Below are 11,959 nucleotides of genomic sequence, written 5' to 3'. Positions count from 1 at the left end.
ACAAACCACATGTTGTGTGGCTGATAGTGACGTTTAGAAGTCAGACTAAATCCGTTCAGATCACGGATCATATACTGTACAGTCTGCTGTTTATTAACATCAGCAACGAGAATATGGACATCTACTCTGTCTCACTAAAAACAACTGGAGACTCTGTACCAGCTGATATATGTGTCTAATAACATTTTATTAAATCAGAATCTGACCTAACAGGATGTGAGTGTTTCTGTGACTTCCTGTTCAGCGTGACAACTGCTGGAATCGGCTAGAAACTGTCCAACCTTACCACAGCTTTATGTCACCGCCCCCGGCTACTGCCGCCGGCTCTTGACCACTTTACAGGTGAGGCGCAATTTATCTCGAACTCGCCTACAGACATGTACCAAAGCCCTTGCTAAAAAGATAATTAGCAACAGATTAGTCTAGATCAACGGAAGTACATTTCCAGGATAATTGACTGACATCCTGCACGTGGCTCATGTGCCAGATGTCCCTCGCCTTGCACTCTCTGGGTAGTCATTCTCAAACCCCGTTCGCTTTGGGAAACAACAACAAATTTCCAGCTAGCAAGCTACACGCTGAAAATGGTTGAAAACGTTTACGGCATTTACTATCTAACTGGGACATTTGGCGAGGATTGCGATGGCCAAAACAAATTAAGTTTAATCGTGTATCTAGCTAATTTAAATAGCTGAATGTACTGTATTAACATCATTTACATTTTTTTAAAGGGGTGATAGAATGGTTGTATAGAGTAATTCACGCTGTCCCATAACGTCTCCTAAAAGGGTATGTAACATTGATTGGGCTGAAAATGGCCCAAATGCTTTTTATGGGTCTTGATGCTGCCTTGTTAATGGGTCTGGGTTGAAACGAGGTTTTCTGCTTTATATGGTCTGCTCATGAATATTTAGATGAGCTGCGCGCTGATTGGTTGAGCAAAGCACATGCACACACAGTGGAGACAAGACACTGCAATGTTATACATTGTTTGTCTGCTATTTAATTACTAAATTTATTCCTGATACTTTTTTAAGCGCAAAATCAACTAAGGTCAATCATGTGCCATTTTATGAAAACTGATGGATGATTACAAATTCAGTAAGACGGAGCTCCACACAGTCTGACGAGACAGCGGCAGCTCCATACCCAGCGCAAAGTCACAGTTTCTGGGTCACTGGACTACCAAACGCCGCGGCCCTGGCAAGCTCACTGACTGCGCTCTCACTCACACACACCAGCCATTTAACAGAAGGGGGGGGGGAGCAGCGAGCTGCAGGCCCAGGAGTTCTTTCAGGGCAGCGGCGTTTGGTATTCCAGTGACCCAGAAAAGGTGACTTTGTGCGGGTATGGATTGAACTCCGCCACACAGTCGGACCAAAATTGCAATTAACCATCAATGTTTGTAAAACGGCACATATTTGACCTCTACATAGTAGTATGTCTCGCCTAAAAAAGGCTCAGAAGTGAATTTAGTGATGAAATAGCAGAAGAACAATGTATACAATTTCTGAGATCTGCACAGCCTATTCAGAAGAAGTGGCCTATGTAATTTTCGGGGTGTAACAAAGATAGAGACCAGAGCCAAATAAGGAGGAGCCACATAGTTGACGTCAACTATACTATACTATACTATACTATATACTACTATAACAAGGTAAAAACGGTTTGGCATTCTATCACCCCTTTAAAACATCTTTTTCAGGGTGCAAATGTTTCACCAAAACACGTTCCTTCTCTGTGCTGGGAGCTTAGTGCCGCCCAGATGATTGTGATTGGTTTGAAGAAATGCAAACAGCTCAGAGCAATATTTTTGGCCTATCCCAAAATGTATCTGTGGTGTAGGCAAGGCAAAGCAAGCCTTACCCCACAGCGCTGTGGAGATACTCCTGGCAATGCAAGACTAGTGACAGACAGAAACTGGTCCTTGCATGTGTTAGTAAATCAAAATGAAAATTAGATGTCTGTGCTTCTAAGAGACAGTGGGAAATTTATTCAGCTGCCTTTAAATTCCTTTACCGGCCTACATCTCCAGCCAAGTCCCACTGCACACACCTTCACAGTCATTTCATCAACAGTCAATCAACACATACAAAATGTAAAACTGTAAACCTCACCTCTCCCACTCCTCTACTCACTTACTCAGATTCATGTCTCAGCCCACACTGGGGGTCAGTATAAAAATCCAGCAACGGAAACAATCTTTTAACTTGGGTTTGTGAGATCTCAATGTTGTATGCTGAACTTTTGGCAAGATCCTTTTAGATGGATCATGTTTTCTCACTATGTAGCTCATTCAGTAATACTAGCAAAGAACAGGAAGCCAAAAGTAAAACATTTGAAAGCCCTGAGTTTTATATCATGATATACACTTTACTTTAAGGTACATGACAATGATATGACACTGGCATGCACACATGACACTGTCATGACACAGTCATGCCATTCATGTACAAGAACCCTAACCTTAACCATAACCTGTCATGACAAAACTCTGTGACGCTCCGAGTGATACTTACAAGTATTGTTAGTATTGTACTTACAAGTACATATTTACGACACGTTCATGACAGTGTCATTTCAGTCTTATGTAGATATCTTCAAGCAAAGTTTAACCAAAACTTATATCTATGAACCCAGACTTTGGTGGCACACATTTGGCATCCATTGCTATTGAGGCTGTCTCTGTAGATTTTCACAGAGCCCTGAAAAGATGCAGAAAAAACCCTCCAACATATGCTGAAGGAAACTTTTATGACATAAGCTCAGTTGATCTTCAGGAAGTGGAAAAACTCATGGAAAGGGTGAACTCTATACAATATTCAAACATAACACAAAGCTGATATCTATGATCTACAGTATATTTTGATAATGGTAATTCAAAGATAGCCTATAGACTCTATTAAAACTCCGTAAAAGCATCAAGTACGTAGATCCATTATAAACCCTCTTACCTGCTTAAGTCTCTGCATAAAATATTCATATTCAGATTCTAAAATAAATCGCATTGTCCACCTCAAACTGATAGACATACGCCTTTCACATAGTAAATAAAAAACACACTATATGCTAAATAAACAAGTGTTTCATGTTTTCTGACGGTCCTCTCGGGACACTAAACATCCGTAACAAATTTTGTAGCAAACCATCTATTAGTTGTTGAGATACTTCCGTCTGAATGAAATGAGAGGGTTGTGGGTTATTTTTTACCACATCACCCGCTTAAAATTATGCATAATTGTAATATTTAATGAGTGACAGGTGAGTGCAGTATTAACAATGATTCTTTTTTTTGTATTTTGTACTAGTATATTCCCCACACCAGGATTATTGATTCAAATTAAAGGTACCGTTCAGGTCTCATTTCCAAATTAAAGCCTGGGGTGCAGATCTGTCAGCAGGATCATGTTTGCATTTCAAACTAAATACTTGTTAATTATATGTGCAGGTATTACAGACTGCTTGCTGCTTAAATAACAATTTATCAACTAATATCCAATATCTTATCTTCATTCCTCTACGAATTATTAGTAACTATGTGGACGTGGGTATGTCTTCTAATTGTAATGGCGGCCACTTTTTAATAGCTGTCCTTGGAGAAGGTGTGCTCTATATACATGGGGAAAGAGTAGGTGTCCTTGTTGGAAGAGGATGGGATAAGCAACCTTTAACAGACAAGGGGGATTACCTCACCAATGTGCCAAACAGTACTATCAAGGAACAGTTTATCAGTCACTGCTATGGTCATACTGCGTCTGTCAACTCTGCAAACTAAACATTTTATCAAATACAGTATCCAGGTTAAGACAGAAAAGGTCTCGGATGACAGATAATTCAAAGTGTGACAATTTTAACAGAAAGAAATCAAGTCGGTTTAGACAAACTGAACATTCTTTACCTGTAATAACGTTTTCATTTGAAAAGAAGGTAACACTCTACAGTAAGGTACGCAAAATAGCCTCGGGAAAGAACTTGTTTTGGTGGAATGTGTACGTTCAAAGGTTGTTTCAGAAATGCTATGAAAACTCAGATTAGACAGTCTAACGAGCTGTCTGGATTTACCCTGTAGCGGTCTGAAAAGCAGTTAACCATAGTCCTTATAAATTGACCGGAGTTTAGAATAATAAAAATAATAATATAATAAAATAGTAATATACAGAATTAACAGACTTCCGGCAGAATTTCCAGCAGAACGCCTGCAATCCCGTTGATACACTTTGTTCAGCTTGGTGTTAACAGGAGCATTTCAATTGAGCTAACTGCTTAGGAATAAAACGTTGTACAGGTTAAATCAAAGTGACAGATTTAACTATGTGAAGGCTAGGGGTGTGCATCTTTCAGTGTTGACCTTTGGTTCTGCAGAAACCGTCATTCCATGTGTTGATAATTAAATTGATCTCATTAAAGTAGGAGACCTCCCACCTTGTGGAGCACTGCCTCAACAGCACATAGGGCCTAAAATTAAAATGGAGAACATGCTAGCAATGGGGGAAAAATGGATTTAGGTGTGTGATTGTGTGTCAGCCTGCAAATCAGCCTTTACCCTGGCTGGCAGTTAGGAATGAGAATTAAAGTACAAGTAGGTTATCTTTTTTATGATCTTGTTGTACAAAACATCCATAAATCTGCATTGGTTTTAATAGGGTCACTGTTAAATAACTAATTTTGGTTATAGCCCTGGCTTTTAGGTTTCAGTGGGCTGCTAACTTATTGAATGAAGCAAGTCACCATAGTAACTACTTCACAACTATTCTGCTTACAGAGCAAGTTGAGTTCAATCCTTGTAAATACTGCACCATTCAAGCAAAAAACAAAAAAGACCATTCCAAAAATATTGTATTGGGCTATATGTTTTAATGACCCCACTATTGGAAAAGCCACTTTTATTCTAGCAGGGATAGCGACAACTCCTGGGGATAAAAGCTAGTTAAGGCATTTTTTGTATGTCTATCACCAACAATAATGTAATTAAGTGCAGAGCACACAATCATTTAATGTGGAGTTCCTCATTAAAAATCAACAAATTTTATAGTTTTCTGACTTGTTCACCTGCACTGTGGGCACAGATGGTGTGGCCTCTCTTCAACTCTGTTAGTTGTCTTGTGATGCACAGGAAACACATTAACACAGGAGTAGCATGGCTTTTTTCAGGTCCTAGTTTCCCCCAGGGCTACGTTGAACAGTGTCTGCATCCGTTTGTTCTCATTATAGGGCCATCATTGCCCCATCATCAGTGTAGACTCCCAACCTCCTGCATACGAATACAGCCTAACCTTATACATCACCCGTTAAATATGTAATACAGCCTTGAGCTGCCAAAAACAGCTTTGTTAATTATAAAGAAAAACACATTTACACTGACTGGTATTCAACCCAATATGAGCCACCGATTGTAGCACTGTTAAATATTTCAATAACATGTTTATGTATTTTTCTGTGTACCTAATGTGTTCTCATGTGAGCCATGGCACATTAGCTTATCCATGTTTAGGTGTAAACAGAAACAAAAATTGGACTCTAGTGTTTTACAACCTGAGGCTGGTTACACAAGAACTTCTCAATTAATTGAGAGCAAGGCAGTTTATTGGCACTGATAAGCTTCTAAGTAACTATAGTGATGGCTGAAGTTTAACTCAGGAAGGGAGATTTTATTGACAATGATGTTGACAAAAAAGAAGTAAGCAAACTGCAGATTAGTACTGAATTACACTGAGTGTTATATGCTACCACATGCAGTGAGGGTCAGGACCCCTATATTGCAACTGAAATAGTCTATAATCACAGCCAGAAATAACTTTCAAGACTCAGTCTTGACAGTTGAAAGGTTTTGTCTCTGTGAATTTTTTTTTTGCGCAAACTAAAAGTGGCAAACCCCATTACTAAATTACTTATTCACACGCTGTCCCTATGCTAATACAGAATCAATGAGGTCTTCACCAAATGCAAAACCTGAACGCAAAAGGGCAACAAAACAAAGGGGCAAAGCCACAGGGCAAATGTCCTGAATTCGCAAGCAGCTGAAACCAAATTATCCCAAAGAAACGATATAAGTTTCATTGACGTATGGTCACACAACCCAAACTCAAAGCACTGCTAAAGGTTTTTCCCTTAGAATGTGATAACCAAAACCTCTAGGGGTATACTCAAGGCAGTAGCTTCTGTTTTAAACTACCTAAGCATAAGTCTTTAACAAGACCATCTGCTTCACTTATAAAAATAATCTAAGTCTAAAACATGATGTAACGATTAACTTAAATACCTTTGTTTGCAAAAAGGGCATAGGAAATATAAAGATTCCTCCATCTATTTTCATAATTGCTTTTCTTCTTCAAAGGGGACCAAAGTCTATGAATTGGGTGTGCACGCCTTGGACTAGTTGCCAGTCTATCACAGGGCTAACACATAGAGACAAACACATTCACACTCTAGTTCCCACCTACAGGCATTTGAGTTTCCAATTCACATAACTTGCATGGTTGTGGTCTGTGGGATAAAACTGGAGCACCCGGAGGAAACCCCACGCAGACAGGGCGAGAACATGCAACTCCGCATTGTTTAAATATAGTAACAAAAAACTTTCTTGTCAATAAGCCGCTGAAAAACTTTGGTGTTTTAGTGAGTTGGCTCTACAGGCATTGTCTGCCAGGAAAACAAACATGGCAATTAAACCATATGCTAGTTTACTTTTAGCATTTACTAAAAACTATAGTGATCAGTTATTTGAGGAAAATAACTACTCAAAAATGTAGTTTTAATTAATTGCCAGAGACAAGGTAAGTCAGACAATACTAAGAGATGCAATTTGTTAACATAATAATGAAAATGTATTGTTATGTTGAATACATTTAAAAATAGTTGTTTAAGCTGAGGGAAATGTGGTTGACACAGGGTGACGCCTGCGAGCTAGTTTAGGCCCTTGCTTAGACCACACATCATCTTCATAGTTGGCCTTCATTTTGATCTTTTGATCTTTGATCTCAATTACAATCTGTATAGTTTCGGGCCAGGGATTGAAAGTTCATTGGCCAAGTCTCCTTCCCTGCTGTTTACCCTGGGGCAATATCCACATCAGACCTTTAGGGGGGCTGAGCATGTGGCACTTACAGGCAAAGCAGCTTTATTTGTATAGCACATTTCAGTAACAGGGCAATTCAAAGTGCTTTAACGAATCAGTTTTTTAAAAAACATATATATATCTATCACTATATATATTATAGAATATATATAGATATATAATATATATCTATATACAAATATATATATATATATATATATTTATATATACACAGTATATATTGCTTATATATAGCAATGAGAATGTGACATGGATATAGAACATGCAAAAGTGTTAACACCCTTTGCTTAACCAGTACTTTCCTTGGCCAATAATCTCTGAGCTAGCTACTGAACAACATCAACTAAGGTTTTTAGACACTATTAACACTATAATAGAACTAAACGTGACACTTTATAAGTCACAGTAACTACAAAAAATTTGACACAATGTTACAACATTAAGTAATTTTAGTTGTTTACGTTTCATGTTGGGTTCTAATCTGTGCCATGACAATAACCAACTTCTTCTCTGAGGACTACCAACGTTAAACTTCACAACCACACTCTCGCTCTCCCTCAAACAGATTTGATTGAGCAAGACACAAAGGCGGGAGTCTGGTACAACCCCTCCGATTGGCCAAAACTACATTTCTGTTGACCCTTTCCTTGACTGGGTAACAGGCGCATACCATTGGCAACAGCGACACAGGATATTAAACCTGTTTCAAGCCCTTTTAACCTGTAATTGTTTGTCCTCTGTCTCTAACAGACAAGTTTGCCACTTTAATTTGATGCACCAAAATTGATAAAAAAAGTTTTTTATTATAATTTTAGGGAGGCTAAGATCAAATTTAGTGGGGGGCCCATGTGTTTACCCCCGTATTTCTGGTGCCCTTGCTCTAGCCACACCCATCTACAAACTCCGCCTTCATTTTGATTTAAACTACACACCTGTACAGTTCCGTGACTGTATCCTGTACGTATAAACATCTCGCAAAGTACTCAAATGTGCCTCTGTGGTAGTTCCCACTACACAGGCATCTTTGTGACCACATTTTCCCATAAAGACACACAGACTCGCAAGGTTAAAACAATACCAGCGTTGCTGCCATGGCTGGGAATGATTAAAACCTGACTGCTGAATGATGGACGCTGGTGTTGAAGGCAAACACCCATAAACAAGAAAACAATCACATTTTGATGGACAGAAACACATCACAGTCACACATAATGAATTACATTTTGGAGTCACAACATAAATCAACACCTAACAATAAACATTGTTATTGTGCTCATGGCTAAATGTCAACGCTGACTAGCATGAGATGAAAATTCAAGATGTATAATTAAAGCCCGACCTCCACACCTCAATATTTTCCTGCACTATATCCAGCATTGGCACTGAATTTTGTCATTACACATTGAAATGTAATACAGCGTAGTTACAAATGAATGTCATTATTAGGAGATAGGTCAAGTTATATTATACATTTACATAATGAGAACATGTTTGCTGTTGATGTTGCTGGGCAAGAGAAAGGCATTGAGAAGGAGCATAAGTATAGAGAGGAATTATGGTGGCGACATAAAAAAAATCAAGAACGTATTCATATTTCCTCAACCAGAGGAATTAAATATAAAAAAAATAAACAAAAAAAACCCACTTTCCTAGTAATGTTACTTGTTTTTTTGAGACAACCTGGCTTCCTATGTCAATAATTTGCTTTGGTGCTAAACTTTCCTCTCCACTACAGACATTGGTAGCAAACCAATTGCTCACTGGCTTGGCTGTTTTCCATACAACCTGAAATTACTGGTAAAGTCAGCAAAGTGGCAGATTTTAAGTTTCATCAGCTGCTTTGATAAGTAAAAAAAAAAAAAAGTCTACATTGCAAGTGAACTCCACTTGGCCACTGTTGTTTCACTTGCTTTGATCCCTCTCCAGCATATTATTTCTGCATGTTTCCACTATTTTTGCTCCTTCTCGTTTGGGTACAAGTTCAGTGAGAACACTGCCAGGCTCTTCAACTTCAACAGTGAAGGGGAGAATTAATCTTTAGCTGAGGAGAGCAGATCGGCGGGCGACAAAGCAGCACAGCCATTAGGGCTGCGGAGGAGACCAAATGCGCTAGTGGTCGTAGATCGACGCAAATGACTGCGCCGGGGGACGACAATTCCCCTCTGCTGGAGCTTCTGCTAGATGATCATTAGTGTGCTGGATAAGATTGATATGGCACATTTCCGTTGGCAGGTGGACGACTCATCTCAACATGGCAGTCCCCGGTGATTAATCTCATTTTAAGATGCATCTGGAGGAGTCAACTCATTCTGGATGGGCTGGTGTAAATTAAAGTGTATAATAATGCAGCACAGTCTGAGCTATTCTAGTCAGGCTTAAGTGGAATGTCAGTGTTTGAAATGATTCAAATGAACTGCTAGGATGGATTGTGGGTCCTAATGAATGTATACCAAGTGGCAAAAAGAAAGCGTCAGATTAATAATTCAACCCACTATTGTGACACAGACGTGTACAGTTGAGACACGCAGGTGCAACAAACATCGGGAATGATTCATTACAGTTGACGCACTTGAGGCCGCCGCTTGCAGTGACTCTCCCAACAATGGCACTGGATTGATTAAAACTCTTGATCAGCCATCTTGAAATCAAACTTTCCAAGTATTTGTCACTTACAGGTTGGAGATTCTGGTTGAAGAGGTGATATGAAGAAAAAAAGCATTGTTTTCATTTGGTTCAATGCATGGATGTGTAGCAGGGTAGTGCTTAAGGCTGCACAATTATAGTAAGAGTAAACGTAGGCCCGGTGGGCTAAACACTTTCTACGTGCGAACAGTACATTTTAAACATCAATATTGCAGTCGATCATGTTCATTTAATTGTGGGAAACCAAAATCGTGATCACAATTATTATTCGATTAATTGAGTGCAGACAAAAGAACATATGTGGTCAACAAAACAATTAACAATTAACTTTGATAAATAAGGTAAAAAATGAACAGCTGAGGCTTAGGTGCCTAAGGTTAATGGTTTGGGAGGAAACTATTTCTGCACTCAGGAGATTATTCTAATTATAGGTTCTAGAGGATGTAATTCTACAAGTGAAATGAGATGTTTTTTTTCTGTGCTGCCCATAATCATGGGACTGTAGCGAGTGGAAAGAGAATCTCTCGATATGAAAAGCGGCATGCTCATTTCACACAGTCTTCGACGATTGGACTTGTTCTGAAGTCTTATTCAGTGGGGTTGAGTAACAGGGCTCCAAGGCTGTAGAGTTCAGTGGTAACCATGGATTCTTTCATTCAGTTAATGCGTTTTGCTTGAAAGCGAAACACAGCCTGAGAACTCATTGTCCGAGGCAGATATTTAATTGAAACGAAGTACGGAGGATTGTCATTTGCACTCTAATTCTAAAGACTTCTACCAATATTGTAAAATGTTCTGTGGAGGGTTGATGTGAAATGATTTTTTTCTTCCTCATAAATAAGCCTGCTGCTAGGATAACTTTATATTGGGCTACCCTGTCTTTTCATGCACATTTCTGTCTTGTACTGCAAATATTAACACATGATAATATGGACCTTCAGTATATTATGCATTGTATTGGTAATTACTGAATGACAATATACATAACAATGGGACAAAAAGTGTAACACTAATATTTTATCAACCTATCATGGATTATATGATCAAGAATGTTAAAGTTTCAAACCTTAAAGACAGAGGCTTGTATGGGGGTGAATACTTATGCAAAGAGGTATTTGTATTTTCATTTGTAATTATTTTTGATCACTCTGTAGAGATAAATTCATTAAATTTCATTAAAGGGTCTTTCTGTTGCTTCTATTTTTTAGACTTAATTGTAGTGTTAAATTGAAACATTATCAGCAAATGTGTTGCTTTTGGAATCAAAAAATAACTAGACAATGAAGGTAATGTTAATTTTGGAAGCACATGATATTGAATAGACAGGACATGACATCTGAGGAGTCAGGGCCTGTGTGGTGTACGTGTGTGTGTGCGTGTGTGTTTGTGTGTGTGAATGGGATGAATACATACATTTTCTTTCCCACAGGGTTTCCCATTTGTTTAGGGTCTGCAGATATTTATGGGTATATCATTTTATAGGTGTATTTTATAGATAAGATACATATTATAAGATGAATACTTACAAATAATTTCATATTTTTTTAGTTAATAGTTAAATAAAATATTACTCGTTTCCCTCTTGTGTTTATAATCAAATACAACTGATGCAAAAATACTTTTTTATTGAGTATGTATCAAAAGATCCATTCTGTGATTGCAGGTTCAGCTCTTTCTTCAAATTTTGGAGTCAGCAGCTCTTTACATCTGGATCAGAGGTTGTGCTTTAATGTCAAGTGTCTGCAGGTGAAGGTCTTTTCAAATCAGCACAAAAGGGTCCTTATTGTCTCTACTTGACCTATATATCATGTTCTTACGAAGACAAAAACACAGGAAAACGTCTGCAGCTATTGCACACCGGGACGTCGGACTGGGGGTAAAACCAATACTGATTACCAGGTCCCAAGGGGAGAGAGGGCCCTTGAAAAGTCTGGAATATATTTTATTTCACCTGGATATTTTTATTTCCTAATTAAATTTCATAATGCATTTCAGAGGAAATGTAAAGTTAGTGTATTGGCGGAATAACTTGGTTGATTGACTGACTATATTTTGTTTACAAAAAAAAGACTATCTCAGGTCTCACCCACCCCTTGCCAATGCATCAAATGGTTTAGTCCATGAGCATCTGGTGAAGCGCTAACTCCTGCATAACATTAATGACAATGTAAAATATAAATTTGAAGCTCAATATGCAACTGTATGTCTTTAGGCAGAAACCGCAACACCCCCCCAACCCTC

The 11,959-nt window shown here is 38.5% G+C and overlaps 1 long non-coding RNA gene across 1 annotated transcript in view; it reads right to left on the bottom strand.

Annotated features, from left to right (window-relative positions):
- LOC116696536 (uncharacterized) overlaps positions 1 to 548 on the bottom strand; it is a 5,590-nt gene extending 5,042 nt beyond the window's left edge. Inside the window, exon 1 of the long non-coding RNA XR_004333764.1 lies at positions 415 to 548. This is a non-coding gene — a long non-coding RNA (uncharacterized LOC116696536). The remainder of the gene's footprint in view (positions 1 to 414) is intronic.
- Positions 549 to 11,959: the final 11,411 nt, after the last annotated feature.

This window comes from Etheostoma spectabile, chromosome 10 (assembly GCF_008692095.1).
Source record: "Etheostoma spectabile isolate EspeVRDwgs_2016 chromosome 10, UIUC_Espe_1.0, whole genome shotgun sequence".
NCBI classification, from domain to species: Eukaryota; Metazoa; Chordata; class Actinopteri; order Perciformes; family Percidae; genus Etheostoma; species Etheostoma spectabile.
The sequence above is the reverse complement of the archived record's forward strand: the minus strand, read 5'-3'. Positions and strand labels throughout refer to the sequence as shown.